This window comes from Macaca nemestrina, chromosome X, assembly GCF_043159975.1.
Source record: "Macaca nemestrina isolate mMacNem1 chromosome X, mMacNem.hap1, whole genome shotgun sequence".
Classification (NCBI taxonomy): domain Eukaryota; kingdom Metazoa; phylum Chordata; class Mammalia; order Primates; family Cercopithecidae; genus Macaca; species Macaca nemestrina.
Genome location: NC_092145.1, coordinates 14,181,456 through 14,204,012, shown reverse-complemented (window position 1 = coordinate 14,204,012; position 22,557 = coordinate 14,181,456).

Here is a 22,557-nt window from a genome sequence, read left to right as displayed (position 1 = left end):
TACTTAAGAAAGGCAGTTTTTTCTATTATAACCTGAAGAAAAGATGAAAGAATAGCTGCCCGTACATAGATATTCATGGTTGTTCCTCTGTGTTCATACCCAGTCTCCTCATTTTCTATTTGAAATTTTGGGGATATTGGCCTCATTACGTTGTAATTATTTATAACATATTACATTGTAATTATTTATAAACTATTTTGCTCATTTTTCAAGGATATGTGTGTGTGTGTATGCGTGTGTACATATATTCTATACCATCAATTGCTTTATGGGTCAGTACATTGTTTTCTACACAGTAACCCCTGACTCGTAGCTCTAAAAGAGTTGCCTCAAGACTGTTTAGGAAGCTGGGCCAGGAAAAACATGGTGATGCATTTAGTCATGTGGCTGTTCCTCTAGCCTTCCCTTCCTTATAGAGAGCTGAGGTCAAGGAATACAAAGCAAGTGGGGTGTGCTATTTCTTATGATTTGCTTTTGCTTCCTTTCCCCAGCCTTCTAAGCTGAGACCTATCACTGGAAATCTTAGTAACTTATTCCACTTACTTACTGATGAAAATAAGTTATATATGGCGTTCAAAACCTGCAGAGTCTGAATTGTTGCATCCACTCTCCTTTTGGTCTAACTGTATTGTTCTTGACCAGTAGTATTATCTGGAGATTCTAGTATGTCCTTATAACTTTTCCTGGTCTTTGTGGAGGTATATTCATTTTGTTTGTTTTGGTGGCTGTTAGAGAGGAAGCATTGTCGATGTGCACTTATGCCACTTTTCTTTCTCAAAAGGTCTGGAGAAGATTTTGAGGCCTTGATTAGTCTTTTTCAATTGCCCCACTAACCAATACACCATTCAGTCCCAAATAATGGGCAGGATTCAGCTTGGCAGAAATGACTTTGGGATCGTGTCAACTACATCTATGTAATGACACATTTAAATAAATTCATATTTGTGTGAGGGGTTTCTCACCAATAGAAATTTGGAAGCTAAGTCACTTGGTAAACCAATTAATTAACATTGCGTATATAAACCGTATTTATAAGATACTACTGTAAAGAATATAACCCATTAACAAAATACATAAAAGTTAGATTGTTTTAGTAAGAATAATTTCTTACATGTGTATAGTGGATAGTGTCCTGTTTAAAATGTCCTTTCTTGGCCGGGCGCGCTGGCTCAAGCCTGTAATCCCAGCACTTTGGGAGGCCGAGACGGGCGGATCACGAGGTCAGGAGATCGAGACCAGCCTGGCTAACACGGTGAAACCCCGTCTCTACTAAAAAAAATACAAAAAACTAGCCGGGCGAGGTGGCGGGCGCCTGTAGTCCCAGCTACTCGGGAGGCTGAGGCAGGAGAATGGCGTAGACCCAGGAGGCGGAGCTTGCAGTGAGCTGAGATCCGGCCACTGCACTCCAGCCTGGGCGACAGAGCGAGACTCCGACTCAAAAAAAAAAAATAAAAAAAAATAAAAAAAAATAAAATGTTCTTTCTTTACTAGCTAAGTGAGTTATTACAGGAAGAGTGGGCCAGGCGTGGTGGCTCACACCTGTAATCCCAGCACTTTGGGAGGCCGAGGTGGGTGGATCACCTGAGGTCAGGAGTTCAAGACCAGCCTGGCCTCTTCTCTAGTAACTCCCATCTCTAGTAAAAAAAAAAAAAAAAAAAAAAAAAAAAAAAAAAAAAAAAAAAAATTAGCCGGTGTCATGGCAGGCACCTATAATCCCAGCTGCTTGGGAGGCTGAGGCATGAGAACCACTTGAATCCGGGAGGTGGAAGATGCAGTGAGCTGAGATCACACCACTGCACTCCAACCTGGGTGACAGAGAAATATAGAAAGGATATTTTTTTTCTGTTGAAGGAAAGAAAAGAAAAGAAAAAAAGAAAAGAAAGAAGGAAGAAAGGAAGGAGCATAAAACAGTGTTAATTAGGCCCTGTCAGAAGCACTTTTACATGAATTATCTAATCTAATTCTTCTACAATCCAGTTTAAGTTTCCATTATTATCCTAATATTAGAGAAAAGGGGACTGAAAGACTTAGATGACCGACATTTGCTCAAAGTCACACAATTAGTTCTCCAGGTTGGAAGCCAAGCCCTATGCGATAGAGCTCACAGCTTTAACCATGATAGCAGTGTATCACCTCATGTGAGATTGACAGCAGCAATGTAAGGTAAGAATGACATAGCATCCAGATTCTCCACATAAGGAACCTAAAATTCAGAGAGGTTAGAAAATTGTCCAAAATAACCCCTTAGCAGCAAATATGATGCACCTGGGAATAAAACTCAGGTCTCCAGCAAAGTTCATTGCTCATTTTATTACACTGCCTCTATCTATGCCCTGCCTTTGAGTTATCTAGAGACTGACACTGTGTTATGGAAGGTTATTTCCTAAGTAGGAAGACTGCAGCTATGTAATGCAAGCACATCCCTCATAGATCAATTGTGAGTTTTAAGTTAGATAGTGGCTGTAAATGCCTCTCACATTCCTTACACCTAACACATATTCCATAAATGAAGGGCAATTCCTTGCACATCCTACGACTGATCATTTATCTTATTTTATGGACTCTCTGTTCTTATTCTGATTCACTTTATTACAAAGTAACAGACATCTCTTTTTACCTTCATATCTTTGACCTCATTCCTTAGTCAGTGCTGCTTTCCTTAGCTTTCTACTTTCACTGACTGCTAAGCTCAATTTACTGCATGAATTCTACCAGTTGGAAAAAAAAAAAAGCGTGGAATAAAGCCCTAATAAAGAGATAAAGCTTGGGAGCCTGCAGGATATAAGACATCAATGACAGGAAGTCTGAGGAGTTCCTATGAGTAGCAGTGAGCAGAGTTCAGAGCCAAGGTGAATGCTAACAGACCTGTAACACTGATATGATAAATGATGCAATAAGAAAGTAATGACCATCTTTTCCAAATTAATACATCCTGCAAAGCACCTACACTGTAAAGACAGCAATTCCATTCTTGAGGTTGAAGCCTGAAGCTTAGATGGGGTCTATGATAGTCCATTTTAATTGCCAACTTGACTGGGCCACTGGGTGTCCATATATTTAGTTAAATATTATACTGGTGTGTCTGTGAAGGTGCCTTTGGATGGATTTCAGTGGGTAGACTGAGTAAAGCAGATTTCCCTCCCTGATGTGGGTGGGCATCATCCAATCAATTGAGGGCCTGAATAAAACAAAAAGACAGAATAAGAGAATTTTTTCTCCACCTTACTGACTGGGCTGGGGCATCAGTCTTCTCCTGCCCTTGTGCTGGGACTTACATAGTCAGCACTCCTGATTCTCAGATCTTAAACATGGACTAGAATTTACACCATTGGTTCTCCTTGTTTTCTAGCTTGCAGAGAGCAGATTGTGAGACTTCTCACAAATGTGGAATTGACTCATGTGACTTTGGAGGCTGATATATATCTTATATTACATATATGAGAATACATATATTACATATGTAAGAATCTTACATTATTTTATATATGTATTTTATTTGTTTTGTTTTTCTGGAGAACTCTGACTAATGCAGGGCCTAAGTTATTAGGATTTTAATCATTTGGGAACTATTATTGCAGATTAATTGTACTAGCCATGTATATAAAATGTCAGTTACAAATATATGTACTACTGGCCCACTTTTATGTGCATTGTCACATTTAAACTTCATAAAAAACCAGGGAAACAGCAAAGCTACTATAATCTCCATTTCAACATAGGGAAGAATCAAGCTTCAAAGAGTTCAAATAATTAGCTACAAATCACACACCGTCAAGTAGTGGAAGACGATTTGATTCTGTTTGACTCCAAATTCCTTGTTTTTTCATTTTTCCACACTGTCTCACTAAAATGAAACATAATGGTTTGTTAATGAATAAATTAATAAATAATTGATAATATAAGTACTCATAGTTTTTGGCTTCAGTGTTAGTGACTTTGTTGGATTCTTCTTATTTGTATGGTGCAAGATTTAGGGTGGAGCTACCTAAGCAGGTTTCATTCTCATATTAAACATCTTCTCTCCACTGAACCTATTCTACACTCAGCACAGGGTCTAGAAAATCTGTGGTTTGTTGTGGTTGTGACTCTTTTCGAGCAGCCTTGCAAATAGATACCTTAAACAAAGCTACTGATGTAGAGGCACTGCTCTCACTTTCTTTTCCGTTTCTCTACACATTATTCTCTAATTCTTCCAGCAGCCAGGATATTTTTCAAACAGTCTGTTAGTGTTTTCACTTTGCTGGAAATTCCAACTTCATGGGCTCCTGATGGGAACAGGCAGGAGATTATTTGGGTGTAGTATTATTTTCTTTCCCTAAAGTAAATTGCCAGAATTTCAATCCATTATTTTGTATCAAATTGCTTTTTTTTTTTTGGAACGGTCTCTGTTTTCTTCCATCAAAATGTAGAGATGGAAGTATGGTAACTCGAGGAACGGTATCTTCTTGGTCTAAAAACAGTGTATGTCAACAATACTGGTGGAAGAAGGTTGTTTTTGGGGTGTGTGTGTGTATGCATTTATTTAGAAGAGATCTTTTCATTTAACCACTGAGAGTCCTCTTGTGAATAAGGACCTGGACACAATCTCAATTTTATCATTAGAGCACAGGCTTACTAACAATACAGAGTTGGAGGGCCTCTCAACCCTTCGCTGGTTTCCTTTCTGGAAGTTTGAACACTTCAATGGTGTGGCTTATACTGGACCTATCATTATATACCTGGCACCTGGCAAAGATACTTGACAAGGTAGGTGCTCAGTAAGTGTTTCTAAAATAGATGAGTAAGTAACTGTAAAGAAATGAGTAAATGAATGGATAAGTGAATAAGTGAATGAATGAATACAGTATTAAGAATAGAAACTGGGATGGCTGGAAAGCAGCAAAGGCCAGATTGTGCTAAGGATGTAACTCCTAAGGAGTCAGGAAAATGAACTCCTTTGATGTCTTCCAAGAGGATACTCAGGTCTGATTTAGTCACTGTGAAAAAAAAGTTCTATTTCTTATTCATATGGTGGATTAACTTCTCATGTTTACCATCTCTCTTCAAAAACACTGTTTAAATGGTTGTAAAGGAATAAAAATTGTGTAAAACCCAAGGATAAAGAAAATAAGAGAAGTCACTGGCCCAAAAGAGATTTCAGCATTCGTTCATTTTTGCAACTATGTCCGGAATGCCTTGCTATGCACCAGGTACTCTTCTCAACACTGACAACAAATCAGTAAGCTGAACAGACAAAAATTCCTGCCGTCATGTATCCAATGTTCTAGCGGCCAGAGCACATTTTCAAAGGAAGCCTAAAAGTGATGGAAGGATCGCGATTGATTTAGCAAAGTATAGGAAGTTAAAAATGTTAACCTGGGGCAGACATGAAAGGAGGTGAGCCAATTTGCCACACAGGAGCCAGGATAGATCAGGTCTTGAGGCATCAGATACTGCAGAAGACAGATATGGAAAACTGGAGTTAAAACAGAGAGAGTTGTTGAAAGTCTGTGTTTATAGGTGATAGAGTTCCAGGTCTCCCCCTGCTACTCTCCACTTTCTGCTCCTCTCAGATAAGAGACTAAATGTTTTCTTTCCGAAAGTTGAACTTGTGAAGTTCTAGACTTTGAGACACCTAACAGTGTTTGGCAGTGGCAAGATCCAGAGTGGATAAAAAATGGATGAAGCGAAGATGTGCATACTGAGATTCCCACATGTCTATCAATTTCTTCTTCCCAGAACACCAGATTATGGCACCCTGAGATGATACTGGTGGATTTTTCTATTGAGAAACTGACTGACCTCATAAAAATTATTTCCAGGCTGGGCGCAGTGGCTCACGCCTGTAAACCCAGCACTTTGGGAAGCCGAGGCAGGCAGATCACGAGGTCAGGAGATCAAGACCATCCTGGCTAACACGGTGAAACCCCATCTCTACTAAAAATACAAAAAATTAGCCGGGCATGGTGGCAGGCACCTGTAGTCCCAGCTACTTGGGAGGCTGAGGCAGGAGAATGGCATGCACCCAGGAGGCAGAGGTTGCAGTGAGCCGAGATCACGCCACTGCACTCCAGCCTGGGCGACAGAGGGAGACTCTGTCTCAAAAAAAAAAAAAAAAAAATTATTTCCAGATACTGATATTCAGTGGTCCCTCAGTAAGAAGATGCAAACAGAGCTCTCAATGAGTATGTATTTGATTTAAATTTTTTTTTTTTTTGAGACAGAGTCTCGCTCTGTCACCCTGGCTAGAGTGCAGTGGCTCATTCTCGGCTCACTGCAACCTCCACCTCTGGGGTTCAAGCGATTCTCCTGCTTCAGCCTCCCAAGCAGCTGGGACTACAGGCTTGTGCCCCCAGGACCAGCTAATTTTCATATTTTTGGTAGAGACAGGGTTTCACTATATTGGCCAGGCTGGTCTTGAACTATTGACCTCATGATCCACCCACCTGGGCCTCCCAAAGTGCTGGGATTACAGGCGTGAGCCTCCACGCCCGGCCTGATTTAATCTTAAATGAGAATAAGGAACCCCAAGATGATCAGACATTTCAGAAATCCCGAGACAGTGTAGGAAAAACATTGAAAGAGCAGACAGAGAATATAGGGAGACAGGAATTATCGAAGAGAGAGTAGTACAGAAATTAGGGACTCAGGACTTCAGATTGAAAAGATCCACCAAAAAACTAATGATCGGAGCCTGGTGTCTGTAAATTCAGATACATCGACTGGTAAGGGGTAGGGTCCATACATTGGCATGTTTTATATAGCCCCACAAATGACTTTAATATATAGCTGGGAATGAAAAAAAAAACCTGTTATACCTATTAATGTGCACTTTTCCCTTTTTGTATTTAGGCTACTTGGGTTAGCACACACACTGACATGTAAATATTTTTTTCTGGCATGGTGGAACATATGGAAAACCAAGGCCAGAAAGGTGGATCCTCTTTCTCCCAGTCTAGGATTCATATATTGCCTATTTCTTTTTCTCATACTGGGTAAAATATATAAGAAACAATAAAAATGATGTTTTCTGTGATTGGCCTGTAAAATAGTTAAGAAATCTCTTTTGCCATAAGCTTGTATCTTTCCTCTTACAAAAACTTTTATTAAAAAAATTAAAATTTTTTTCTTAAACATTGCCTATATCTTATGTAGGTTTCTTCATGGAATGTTGAAACTCAGAGGCCATGCCAAACCTGATTACAACTTAGAAGGCAAAACCCAATGCAGGGGAGGGGGAAGGAACTTTTAGATACCTGTTCTCGAGAGTTAGTTATATAAAATCAGCATAGACACTACAACCTCTGGAGCAAGTAGGGCAGCCTGACAAAGTAGAGCAAAGGTTGCTGGTACTATAGGCCTTCCAAATTTATCTCAGGGCTTCTTTTACTTAACCACTAATTTAAAGCTATAGTGCTCTGCCCAGAGATGGGGAAGGACAACCCTTATCATAGCTGTAGCTGTATGGTTTGCTTTGTCCACTATTTTTCTCTCTCCTATGAACTGGACATGTTCTCTGCATTGATGATAATAAAGTGTTAGAGTTACTAACTTGGAAATTAGTTATGAGAATCTTCTATCGCTAAAAGCATCACTCCTCAGTAGAATGAGAATGCACTAGAACTAAGGCAGAAAGTGCATCAGCAGAACCCAATGCAAGTCATCCTCTGACCAGAGCTTTCAATGGTTCCCACCTTAGATATGAGCTATTACCCCAGTTCTCAGCTGAGCAACATTGTATCTTACCCAACTCCTCCTTTACAATTGAGAATATGGAAATATATTAATAGAAAGTCGTAAGACTTTCTGAATGGTAATCGTGGAACCAGAATTCAAAGCCAGTTCAGTTGTTCCCTACAGATGTAGAAACATTTTCCTACGTCATTTGGGGGTATAATTAAAGCACACCGGGAGTATAGGGAAAGGGGAGCTTCAGTGTCACCAAAGGAGTCAGGGAAAGTTACTCAGAGGAAGTAACACTCGAGGTATGAAAATAACCAAGGCAGATAGAGAAGGGGAGAGTAAGAAAGGCACAGTGTAGGGAAAAACCTGTTCAAAGTCATGATGTCTGGTGAAAGCCAAAGGTGATCTTAGAGATTATATAACTCTTTCACTTTACCCTTAGGAAAAAATAGAACCCTAAACTGTGCCAGGTACTAGGAATATACAGATAATTATGTTCCTGTCATCAAAAGCACACGGTAGAGTGTGAAAATAATCATTTTATTTTTTCCCAACAATGTCTACTTTATGTGATGCTCACATCTGCCAGTAAGCTTAGTTCAGTTTCCTGAGTAAGGGTCATATCTCTATTTCTTGTTATTTATATTTCCAGTGGTGCCAGAATGAGACACTAACTGCAGGTTCCTTCCAACTACAAGAGAAACATAGTTCAGAGTGTAGAATACTGAGGGCAGGATCAGTATCTTCATATTTGTACCTTAAGATAAATTTTCCAAAATACATTGATTGCTCATGTTACATTTAGATTTTTATTGCCAATTCTTGAGGTCATTATGCACTAGTTCATTTCACTAATCCCCCTCCATTGAGCATCAGATAGTTGCACAGCATTGAGTCAAGTGTTGTGAGGCAGCAAAGATTAACTAGATGAAGTTTATGCCCTACAGGAGATAAAGGTTTCACTAAGGTAAATACATGTATATTACAAAAGTAAAATATAGCACAGCATACATTTTCTTAGTGTACTCTAAGGGATGCCTCATGGTGTAGGGAAAAGAACATTAATTTCACAGTAATATGGACCCAAGTGTGTGACCTAAATATTTTTTGACCTGGCACAATTTGTTAAACTTCAAGTCCCAATTTTTCCAACTGTAAAGTGGAAATGATGAAAACTCCTACCTCAGTCGTTCATATGTGTGTGCGTCTGTGCGTGTACTGAGCAAATCAAATAGTGTACCAAGCAACGGGGAATAGACCAGGACTTCAGTATATTTTTACTTAGTCTCTGGTCCCTGCCAAACCCTCCCAACACCCTAAGTAGTTAACATCTGAGAAGTCAGAGGAACATCAAATATTTGGTGGTATTGCACTTCTTTCATGAATTATCCAACTTTAAAAAGTACATGACAACACATACAGTTCTCTCAAAATTCAAAATAATGCCCTTACTAAAACGATTTGGAGTGGTGACTTACTATGTCCTTGCATACTGCTTCAGAGATTTGGCATATATTATCAAGAATTGCATTTTATTTAAAAAGCTCATAAAGCTTCATCCTTAGCTATTACGGATTTAGGAGTAGTAGATATATGGAAACTTTCACACTCTATTGAACGGATTATACATTCTTCTCTAGCCCACATAACTCATATTTCCAGGCTCGTTCTAAATTCTTCACTTTCTGATTAATGATATGGATAACATGGCTCCAGGTAGTGTTCCCTTATCTGACCATGCCACAGACTCACTTCCAATTGTCCTTCAGAAAACATTAGGCAGCATTTTGGCAAAACTTCCTTTAGTAAGGAATATTGGAAAAGGAGGTTATAATTTGTGATTCTAAAACTACATACAAAGTTCACACACACATATCCAAGGACTCTGGATTGCTGATATATATATATATATATGTATCTGATATATATATATACACACACACACACACACACACACACACACACACCCCTCATCTTAGATATGAGCTATAATGACTCTTATAGTACTGCTATAAGGATGACTGATATATGCAAATTATCTGTTGTAAACACTGACACATAGTAGATGCTCAACAAGTTTGCTGAAATGAATTTTTCCATTTAAACATGTGACGATACTGCAATTCAATTTAAGTAACTTTCTCAAGGTCACATAGATTTTAATAAGAGTTGTATATATATATATATATATATGTGTGTGTGTGTGTGTGTGTCAGCAATCCAGAGTCTTTGTATATTTTATATATAAAATATAAAAGGGCTTTATATAAATATGTGTGTGTGTGTGTGTGTGTGTGTGTGTGTATGTGTGTGTATAAATTAAGCCTATATAGGCTCTCTTTTAGTTATGAATGATTGACATCCACTTCTTTCTGGAGCACAGTATTATTAATTACAAAAATAAATTAACTGGCAATGTTCTCATTAAGGATAAATGTGAACTGGGAAGACTGTATAGATAAATCGTTGCCTGCCTCATTCAGATTGAAAGAAACATTTAGACTCTGGAGGGAACAGTGAAAAAAGTGTATATTATAGAGTTATATGTTTTAATAACTTCACCTCATTCTATTAAGCCTCTAACCCCACTGGAATCATAAAAGGTTAATATTGAGATGAACCCTAAAGGCATAAATTAGGCTTTGCCATTACTTGCCCCCGAATGAGCCTTAAGCTGTGTAATACTGGATCAGCAGGACTTTCCTTTATTATTAAAGAAATGAAGATACACTGCATTGAATGATATTATTGAAAATGCCTAAATTTTCTCATTATCCTACAAGTGCTTAAAATTGCTATTACAGATTTCTGTAGGCAAAATCCCAGATCCCAGCAGACCCCTGCAGAATGTTATGGAGTATTTGTAGGGAATGTGTTTCAATTACCCACAAAAATATACTTAAGTAGCCATATTGGGTATTTTCAGGAGGAAATGAGATATTTTATTTTTATTCTACTATAAAGAAGGGTCAATCTGAAATGGTGTGCTGGAGTTACAGGCTACAAATCAAAACTGAGGCATCATCAAAAATATTTCTCGTTTATGAACTTTTTGTGATATTAAAAAAGCACCAAGTTATCTATCATTTCTTGCTTCTTGGGTAGCTTCATTTTTCAGTATTAGTACTTCACGTTTGCTATTCATCAAGTTTAAAAGCGACACTTGTCCAATAAAAATAGTTGGATATCCTTGGCAAAGACGTAGCACTTTTGGATTGTCATATATATCATCAACTTCTTCTAAGAAGAAATCCTCAGGTTGTAAATAATGAAAGGGCAGCTCTATCATAGGTAAAACAATTTCACACAAATCTTTCTTAACATCATCTGTTTTAAAAAAATAGTTTAATTTGTAGATTTCAAAAATCCTTTTTTTTTCAACATTTGTGCTAACATAAAAAGTTCTTAACATTTTAAAAATATATAAATCTTAACCATTTTAATTTGTGGCACAAAGATTTAATGGTATATAGTATAAGTTTCTAGAACAGTGATATTTATCTAAAACTTCTTTTTTAAAGCTTCCTTTTAATATTCAATTAATAGTCTTAATTATAAGAGTATGATTTTAATTTGATCATGATATCTAACTCTACAAACAATTACCAGTGGTTATGATTATTCAGATTTTTCAACAAAACACAGAGGGAAGAATAGACAACAATTCAATTACTGAAATGATATGCTTTGTCAAAACAAATACATCAACTTTAAAGTAATACTATATTTGGTAAGTACTTTCTAATTTATAAAGCACTTTCACATTTTTGCCCATTTGATCCTCTTATCCCAAGGAGATAGGCAAGGCCTCAATATTTTTCTGCTACTCAAAAAGAACAAAGCTGAAGGCATCACTCTATGGGACTTCAAAGTATACTACAAGGCTGTAGTAACCAAAACAGCATGGTACTAGTCAAAAAACAGACACATTAGATCAATGGAACAGAATAGAGAACTCAGAAATAAGACTGCACACCTACAACCATCTGATCTTTGACAAACCTGACAAAAACAAGCAATGGGGAAAGGATTTAATAAATGTTGCTGGGAGAAGTGGGCAGCCATATGCAGAAAATTAAAACTGGACTTCTTCCTTATACCTTATGCAAAAATTAAGATGGATTAAAGGCTTAAATGTAAAACTCAAAACTGTAACAACCCTACAAGAATATCTAGGTAATACCATTCAGGACATAGGCACGGGCAGAGATTTCATGACAAAATGCCAAAAGCAATTGCAACAAAAGCAAAAATGGACAAATGGGATCTAATTAAACTAGAGAGCTTCTGCATAGCAAAAGAAACTTTCATCAGAGTGAACTTACAGCCTACAGAATGAGAGAAAATTTTTGCAACTTACCCATCTGACAAAGGTCTCATATCCAGAGACTACAAGAAAGTTAAACACATTTACAAGGAAAAACAAACAACCTCATTAAAAGTGGACAAAAGACATGAACAGACACTTTTTTTTTTTTTTTTTTTTTTGAGATAGAGTCTCGCCCTGTTGCCCAGGCCCAGGCTGGAGTGCAGTGGCGTGATCTCAGCTCACTGCAAGCTCCGCCTCCTGGGTTCATGCCATTCTCCTGCCTCAGCCTCTGGAGTAGCTGGGACTACAGGCGTCCGCCACCATGCCTGGCTAATTTTTTGTATTATTTTTAGTAGAGACAGGGTTTCACCGTGTTACCCAAGATGGTCTTGATCTCCTGACCTCGTGATATGCCCGCCTCAGCCTCCCAAAGTGTTGGGATTACAGGCATGAGCCGCCGCGCCCAGCCGAACAGACACTTCTGAAAAGAAGACGTTCGTGTGGCCAAGAAACATATAAAAAACCGCCCAACATCACTGATGATTAGGGAAATGCAAATCAAAACCACAATGAGATGCCATCTCACACCAGTTAGAATGAAAATTATTAAAAAGTCAAGAAACAACAGATGCTGGAGAGATTGTGGAGATAAAGGAATGCTTTCACACTGTTGATGGGAATCTAAATTAGTTCAACCATTGTGGAAGACAGTGTGGTGATTCCTCAAAGATCTAGAACCAGGAACACCATTTGACCCAGCAATCACATTATTGGGTATCTACCCAAAGGAATATAAATCATTCTATTGTAAAGATACATGCATGCATATATTCACTGCAGCACTATTCACAGTAACAAAGACATGGAATCAACCCAAATGCCCATCAGTGATAGACTGGATAAAGAAAATGTGGTACATATATGCCATGGGATACTATGAAGCCATAAAAAGGAAAAAGATCATGTCCTTGGCAGGACGTGGATGGAGCTGGAACTGTTATCTTCATCAAACTAATTCAGGAACAGAAATCCAAACACCACATGTTCTCACTTATAAGTGGGAGCTGAATAATGAGAACACATGGACACATGGGGAAGACAACACTCTGGGGTCTAGGGGTGGTGGGGGGAGGTAGAACATCAGGAAGAATAGTTAATGGATGCTGGGCTTAATACTTAGGTAATGGGTTGATGTGTGCAGCAAACCACCATGGCACATGTTTACCTACCTATGTAGTAGACCTGCACGTCCTGCACGTGTACCCCAGAACTTAAAATAAATGTTGAAGAAAAATATATATATTTTTTCTGCTATTAAATCAGGATAATCACTCTTATTACATAGTACTGCTATAAGGATGATTGAGATAATGTATGCAAATCATCTACTGTAGACACTGACGCAGATGCTCAACAAATATTTGCTGAAATGAATTTTTCCATTTTATCATGTGAGGATATTGCAATTCAATTTAAGTAACTTTCTCAAAGTCATACAGATTTTAATAACAGTTGTATTATTAGAAGTCAAGTCTTAATGATTCAGCTGAATTATTGCTAAACATGAAGATTTAAATGTCCCTATTAGTTCAGTTTTAGATATTGTATTGATCAATGTGATTTGATCAAAACGAATAAAGTATTCAAAATTACTATAACTTAAACATGAAATACAGTCACATCACAAATTTCAACTATGTCACTTAGCCCTGTAGCATGAAGATAGTAGAAAGAATAAATTGTTCACAACTGCAATTTATTTATCACTTAGTTTGGCCCAGAAACATAAGTGGTTTACATGGGTCATCTGAATTAATCCTTTCAACATCTTAATAAGGCTATTCTCATTATCATTTTATGATCTGGACAAATAGAGCACAGTGAGAGGTTAAGTAACTTTTCTCAAGGTCATTGAAGTAGGAAGTAGGGGAAGAAGGAATTTTAACCCAAGCACACTGACTCTAGTCTGGAGTTCATACTCTTAATCCCCATAATCCCTAGCTTCTACAGAGGGTATGTAGGTAAGAATGGCTCCATAGAAGTGCAGAGAAATCCAGAGTGCAAAGCAGGAGGATCAAAGCTTGACTGTTAGGACAATATAGAAAAGAGGAAGTAGAATGTTTGGAAGAACAAGGGGAATGTAAATGGACAGCAGAATAAGCATGGGATTTTGCAAAGCAGTCTTGCATGAGAGTATTAAAGCTGAGGGCTATGTGAAGATTGTACTCCTGCATCTGTCACAAGGCTGAGGTGTGTAGAGAGGTTGATAGCTCTAGGAAAGAACAATCCAGAATGTTCTGGTATGTTCTACAATAGACCAAGTCATAGTCTGACAGGTTAGGGAAAGTGTGCAGCTGTAACCCAGTGGGCCAAGGAAGGGAACTGAGGTTGTGTATCAGTGTGTAGTCATGGTGCAGAGCTATGCTGGTGCAAAAGTAAAGGAGTGAGGCCTTTTCAGCTCATTCTTCTACATTAATTACACTTCTGAAGCCAGATCAGTAGGACTCAGAAGACGTGAGGTAGCAAGGAGGAGTTCATTCAGTGAGAGTTGGCTGGAATGAGAAGCCTACTGAAACATAGTGGTAAACAGGTGTGTGTCGATCTGAATGTGTGGTTAATACTTCAAATCCACACACGCGCGCACACACACACATTAATCTACAATCTCAAATCTAGTTTTTCCTTAGTATTTTAAAAATTTTATTATATCATATTGCAAGTTGAAATTATCTAATATTATGTGTGAATTCTTCCATGAAATTTAGTTTTTTTTTGGTAACACTTGTAGATAGCTAATATATAGTTTGACGAGTATAATGTTTTGTTCCAAACATATGGTATCATAATCTGTTTGAGCTGCCATAATAAAATACTGTAGAATGGGTGGTATAAACAACAGAATTTTATTTCTCATAATTGCGGAAGCTGCTATGTCCAAGGTCAAATTACCAGCAAATGGCCGGGTACAGTGGCTCACATTTGTAATCCCAGCACTTTGGGAGGCCGATGCAGGTGGATCACCTGAGGTCAGGAGTTCAAGACCACCCTGGCCAACATGGTGAAACCCCATCTCTACTAAAAATACAAAAAATTAGCCGGGACTGGTGGTGCACGCCTGTAATCTCAGCTACTTGGGAGGCTGAGGCAGGAGAATGACTTGAACCCAGGATGAACCCAGGAGGCGGGGGTTGCAGTGAGTCGAGATTGTGCCATTGCACTCCAGCCTGGGCAACAGAGTGGGACTCCCTCTCAAAAAAAAAAAAAAAAAAGTACTAAAAAAATAAGGCCTCATTCTGAAGCTTTTTCTCTTGGCTTATAGGCAGCTACCGTCTCACAGTGTGCTCACACTACCTCTCTGGTGTCTTTGTTTGTTTGTTTGTTTGTTTTTTGAGACAAAGTCTTTATCACCCAGGCTGGAGTGCAGTGGTGTGATATCAGCTCACTGCAGCCTCTGCCTCCCGGACTCAAGCAATTCTCCTGTCTCAGCCTCCCCAGTAGCTAGGATTACAGGCACGCACCACCACGCCTGGCTAATTTTTTTTTTTTTTTTTTAAGTATTTTTAGTAGAGATGGGGTTTCACCGTGTTGGCCAGGATGGTCTCGATCTACTGACCTTGTGATCCACCGGCCTCAGCCTCCCAAAGTGCTGGGATTACAGGCGTGAGCCACTGCACCCGGCTAGTGTCTCTTCTTATAAGGTTCATCGTGAGGGCCCTATCCTTATGTCATCTAACCCTAATGACTTCCCAAGTGCTCTATCTCCAAATGCTATCACATTGGGGGTTAGGGCTTCAACATACGCATTTTGGGGCGACATGAACATTCAGTCCATAAAATATGGGAACTATATATATATGGTGAAATTTACGCTAAATGCTGATGAAAAAGTTTCAAATATTTTCAAATGATCGTGATAAGAAATTACTTGTTATGTTTTATTCTAACTTTATATCCTCCTGTAAAGATGAACAAAAAATGTATTCTCCAGGTGTCAGTAATTTGTCTATGCTGTGCCATTAGTTTTTCCTCTACTCAAATGTTTTGGTCAGTCAGCCAGATTTGTATCTATCAAAAATAGGTGCTGTGGTAGCAAGAGATTTAAACTGGTAGTCAGTGATATAGAGTGGGGAGTGTCAAACTTGGCACTAATTTGCTATGCAACCTTCACTTGCTCTTTCTTAGCCTTTACTCACTAGAAAAAAAAGTATGAACTGAATTATGATTATTTTAATGAATCACTTGAATAACCATATGACTGGGTTTTCCTGAGACTGTCTTGGTTTTAGCCCTAAACTTCCCACCTACCAGAAAACCTCTACCCTGGGATGTGAAAAGATCCAGTTTCTCTTTATTATTGGAGAGGGATGGGGAGGAAACCGGCGGCCTCCACAATAGGGGCTCAAAGTAATACTATTTTCAGTGTTAAATGGATAAGTCTCAGATTATTTGCCTGCTGTGTTTTCTGTTGTTCCCTCTGCCCCCACCACGGCGCCCCTCCCTTCCCCCTCCCCCCCACCTTCCCAGCTTATTGCTAATGTTGCAACCCTGATCTGTGATACACAGACCAGAGTATGTGCAACTTACGCATACTGTAATTGTGTTAACGGTTCAGTTTTCAATTTGCCTGTAGGCTAGCTGTTGTGCTTTGTATCAAGATATTGTTAGTGTAACTTTTTAACATTGTGAGTCATGTTACCATGTTTTGTAACAGTTCAGATAACGACAAAGAGACAATTGCAATATCAACACAGAACTTACCTGGCTATCATTGAAAAGAAGGTTAAATGACTGTGTGATTTTTTTTTTTTTTTTTTTTTTTTTTGAGACGGAGTCTCACGCTGTTGCCCAGGCTGGAGTGCAGTGGCGCGATCTCGGCTCACTGCAAGCTCCGCCTCCCGGGTTCACGCCATTCTCCTGCCTCAGCCTCCTGGGTAGCTAGGACTACAGGCGCCCGCCACCGCGCCCGGCTAATTTTTTGTATTTTTAGTAGAGACGGGGTTTCACTGTGGTCTCGATCTCCTGACCTTGTGATCCGCCCGCCTCGGCCTTCCAAAGTGCTGGGATTACAGGCTTGAGCCACCGCGCCCGGCCTGACTGTGTGATTTTAATACTGACAGAAGGATTCAGATATGAGATAAAGGAAGTAAGCAACCCAAACAGAGAATACTGTACAATATGCAGAAAATAATTTGGGAGTAAACATAATGGAGAAGGGGATGTGAAAGCACATATGTAGAGTGAATTTCATAAGTCTTGGGTGAGACAAGTGAGAAAAGTTTTTGTCTCCCCAAAAGACAACAATGCTCAGTTGAAAACACTCGCCACTGAATTAACCTGGACATACCACATGAAAGTACATTCATTATCATATCATTCCTTTGATTGCTCTATAAATCTGAATAAACTTACATTTCCTGATTCAGAGGTTTCAACTAAAGCGTCTGTATGAATGAAAACAGGGATTTGATAATGGATGTGTTTGTTTCTTACACCGTAAAGCTGATTCTGTCCATTTTTTACCAACTATCATGCTTTCTACACTATATCAGTTGATACTTTGAATCATGGCAACAAGTCTCTAGCTTTCAGGTGCTTTGATTTGAAATATGGAGTTTCAAACAGTCCTCTTATATGAAGATTTTAATAATGATATAGAAAACATAAAACAAAAGATATAAATTAGGTTTTGCTCATTTATATGCATATTCAGCAGAGAGTACAAAGCTAAATTTTGGCAAATTTCTTTCAATGTATACACTTCTTACCAAAGAAGATTAAAAGATCTTGTCTAGTAAATGTTATTTAGGCTTTGTCCACAGCATTTCTGAAAAAGGGCATGATTTGCTTACTTGTGCCACTAAGGCTTTTGTAATTTTTGTAACTGAACGTTTTTGGTTTCCCAAAATGTGCAGCAGCACTTGATGAATTTTTTTGTTTTTGTTTTTGTTTTTGTTTTTGTTTTGAGATGCAGTCTCGCTCTTTCAGCCAGGCTGGAGTGCAGTGGCGCAATCTCGGCTCACTGCAACCTCCACCTCCCAAGGTCAAGCAATCCTTCTGCCTCAGCCTCCAGAGTAGCTGGGACTAAAGGGGCGTGCCACCACACCAGGCTAATTTTTTGTATTTTTAATAGAGACGGGGTTTCACTGTGTTAGCCAGGATGGTCTCGAGCTCCTGACCTCATTATCCGCCCGCCTTGGCCTCCCAATGTGCTGGGATTACAGGTGGGAGCCACCGCACCCCGCCCTTAAACAGTTTTTTAGAGGATAGTTAGCATGATGCCGTCATACCGGACTGACATCAGTAATCATTTTAATGTGGTCTTGATAAGAGCTTGCAAGTCAAAATAAACATTGTATTTGGCTGTATTCAGTTTTATTATTGTATAAAAGAAAAGAAGGATGTCTTAAAGACTGTAGGCAGTTCAGACATTATGTAGTATTGGAAATGGAAACAGTAATAGTAGAAACATCTTACAACAGAAAAAAACATGTCACTATTTTTATTAAATACAGGTAACTTTTTAAATCATGTCATATTCTTTTTAAAATCATGTCGTGTTCTCTTTTTTAAGAGTCTTTTTTTGATTCAAGTGTTTTCAACCAAGCGTTGGTGTCTTTTGGGGAGAGTTCTCTTTTTTAAGAGTCTTTCAAATGTCTCAACATATAAGATGTTAAAGGTAAGCAAAGTGATGGACATGTTAATTAGCTTGACTTAATCATTTCATATTGTATACATACATCAAAATATCATATTGTGCCCCATAAATGTATATAATTAGTATTTATTAGTTAAAATATTAACAATAATAAAGCTACATGAAAAAACAAAGAGTATACAACAGTATAGCCTACAATATTTAAGTATTCAGTAGTGTTTAAAAAAGAGTTGAATGGCTATATCAGAAGACACAATGATACATTATAAAACATTATTGTATTTTTCTCACACCCATAATTTTAATTTATATAAATTACTACTAATTGCCACTGTTAACTTGTTTGATTTTTAAGTATAAATTATAGGATTTATGTGACAGAAGTAAATACAGAATAATGTATAATTCCAAAAATCTATTCATTTTTCATAGTTTAACTTAAAGTAATAACACATATAGGTATAACTGTTTATTATAGTTTATATTATTATAGATTTTTGTCTGGTATGCTTGTGTCCCAGTTTTGTTCTCTGATAAGTTAGTCACTTACTCCATGTGCCACTCAGCTCTAATGTTCTGTCTGCATGACTGTAGATGGCATCCTTAGCAGTATAAATAAGACAAGTAGCAAAGTTCCTCGAGTTCATGAGAATTAATGAAGTGTTTTGTTAAGAAAACGGTCTAACCTACTTTTCCCAGTTAATTTTGAGGTTGGCCAGAGTGAGTTCAAAAGAAAATATATGATAACTTTATATTTCGAAGAATTCTCAGTACTTTAACATGATTACTTCATGTCTGGTACACATACTCTCACTTTGTCAATGAAAATCCCAGCAATTTTAGTTCTTCAGGTAAGGGACTTACTTTAGAGGTACATATGGAGTAGACTAATGCAAGATGAACAAGGTGTCATACCGTTTGCTAGTGTAGTCATTCCTCAGACACATGATGTGGAGAAAGGTCCCTTGTGGCCAATTGCATAGTTAGGAAGTAAGAGAGCTTTTTTTTCTAAGACGGAGGCTCGCCCTGTTGCCCAGGCTGGAGTGCACTAGGGTGATCTCGGTTCACTGCAACCTCTGCCTCCCGGGTTCAAGCGATTTTCCTGCCTCAGCCTCCCAAGTAGCTGGGATTTCAGGCGCCCGCCACCACACCGGGCTAATTTTTTGTATCTTTAGTAGAGACGGGATTTCACCATGTTGGCCAGACCTCGAACTCCTGACCTTGTGATCCGCCTGCCTTGGCCTCCCAAAGTGCTGGGATTATAGGCGTGAATCACTGTGCCCGACAGGAAGTAAGAGAGCTTTTTACACACCCACTCAGTGAAAAATATTCTATTAAGAACAGTATTTTAGGTGACATTTTTTGGAAAGTGAGTATACTCAAAATTATACATACTTTAATCTACATATTGTGTTGGCATAAGATATGAAATCAAATTAGTAGTGCCCTGGAGGTTAATGTGGTAGCAGAGGACTACTGAAAAGAATTTAGGTGAAGGGAATTTTGGGAAAAAGAAATACAATACAAACAACTTTGGACGTGATGAAAATTTAGTCACAACTGCAAGCTATTAGATAACAGCTATGCCAAATTATTGGATTTTTATGTATTTGTTTTTTTCTCTCTTGTTAATGAAAAACATAATTAACCTAATTAAGTCTTCTCTGTGTTATTGGCAATAATGAGAAGTGAAAACTTAAATATATATCACATGAAAATTAAAAACAACTTAAAAATCCATACCCGTAAATCCCACATATGCCCTTTATGAGGTGCTATATGTAAGTCATAAAATTGTTTTTTAGTGATTAGCAACAATCATTTTCAATATACTTGAAAAATATTTAAAATCATGAGAGCACTACCAAACAAGAAACATTGTTTGAAAATAGAATTTTAAAATTAGAAAATGAAAGTAAAAAGTTTTATGGTTTTACTGCTTACCTTTCATTTGCTTTTTTAGTACAGAAAAAAGAAAAAAAGTCAGAAAAGACATTCTAACAAAAAGAATGCAACTGATGACCATATCCCATAAAACTCAGAGACTTTATCTATCGAGACCTCAAGATCTATTTTTCTAGATCCTTTTGTCTTGCTCTCACTCTCCTCACCCCCTTAAATGAGATTATGCCAAGAATGTTCATCTACCATCCATGTTTAACTTAATGCAATATATCACAAACATCTTTAATTTTTAAGCTTCATTATAAAATATACACATAAAAGACTGATGTATATGCTTTGCCAATATATATGATGCTGTCTGATTATTACTTCTTAATATTCCCTTCTCTCTCATGTAACTACTATTCTGCATATTATGGTAATTACTCCCATGCTCTCCTTCATATTTTACCACCTATGTATGTATCTTTAAGTGACATAAAGTTTGATTTTTCCTGTATTTGATTTTTTATTATTGAAATCATAAGTGTTTTTCTGCAGCTTCTGCTCATTATATTTTTGTCTCTGTGTTGATACAAGTAGCCACATTTCATGTATTTTTCATAACATATGTAGTATTTAGTATTCCATTTTAGGCATAAAACGTTTTTTGTTTTGTTTTGTTTTGTTTGTTTGTTTGTTCTTGAGACTGGGTCTCACTCTGTCACCCAAGCTGGAGTGCAGTGGCATGAACTGGGCTCACTGCAACCTCCACCTCCCCTTGTTCCAGCGATTCTCCTGCCTCAGCCTCCCTAGTAGCTGGGACTACAGGCTTGGGCCACCATGCCTGGCTAATAAACATGGATGTGTTGTCCATGAATTTTTTGGTTAATTTTAGTGTTTTGATGGCACAAACAATGCTCCTGTATTTCTGTACATGGTTATGGCTGCTAGATAAAATACAAGATGCTTAGTTTAATTTGAATTTCAGATAAACAAACTCTTTTAGTATAAGTATATTCCCAATATTGCATAGAACATACATACACTATTTTTATTATTTATATTAAATTTAAATTTAACTGAGAGTCATGTGTTATTATTTGCTGAATCTGGCAACACTCTACATGGTGCAAATTTTTAGGAAGTTAAGTAGGATATATACCTAAGTGTGTAATTATTATGTCTTGGGAAATAAGTGTGTTCAATTTATTTCCAAATTGGTGATATTGATTTATATATCTATTTGCGGTTCTACTGGAATGCTCATCACTTTGTGTCTTCACTAATGCATAGTATTGTCCAACTTTATAACTTTACCAATTTGATGAGAGTCAAATTTTATATCATTGTGGTTTGAATTTCAATTTCCCACATTACTAATGAAATTGAGTGTCTTTTCAAATGACTGTGGACCATTTGTGTTTCTGCTCCTGAGAGATGCCCACTTATGTATTGTGCCTCCTTTTTTTATTGTGTTATCAGTTTCAGGGGTTGGAGGATTTCTTTATATGTTCTGAATACTAACTATTGTTGGTTTATATGTTGCACATATAGGCTCCCATTTTGTGGCTTATCTTTTGATATTAACATTAGTTTTTGTTCATCGCATGTGTATAGACTGGCTTCCGGGATCTCTATTTAGTTCCATTGTTCCCATCATCTATCCCTGAGCCCAAAAAACATAATGTAACTATTATAGCTCTATAAAAAAATACTGGAATAACTTGTAGGGCATGTCTCCTAATTGTTTTGAGAATTTACTTAAGGTCTGGCAGATGGTCAGTTTGTGTTAATATTTCATATGCATTTAAAAGGTACATTATCCAGTTGTTCAGTGCCATCATGTTATATTTAGATGTCCATTTGATTAAGCATGTTGTCTATGCTATTCAAATCTTCCAGATATTTACTGATATTTTTCTGCTTAACCTATCAACTATTTAGAGAGGTACGTTAAAATTTTCAAATATGCGGCTGGGTGCAGTGGCTCACGCCTGTAATCTTAGCACTCTGGGAGGCTGAGGTGGATGGATCACTTGAGGTC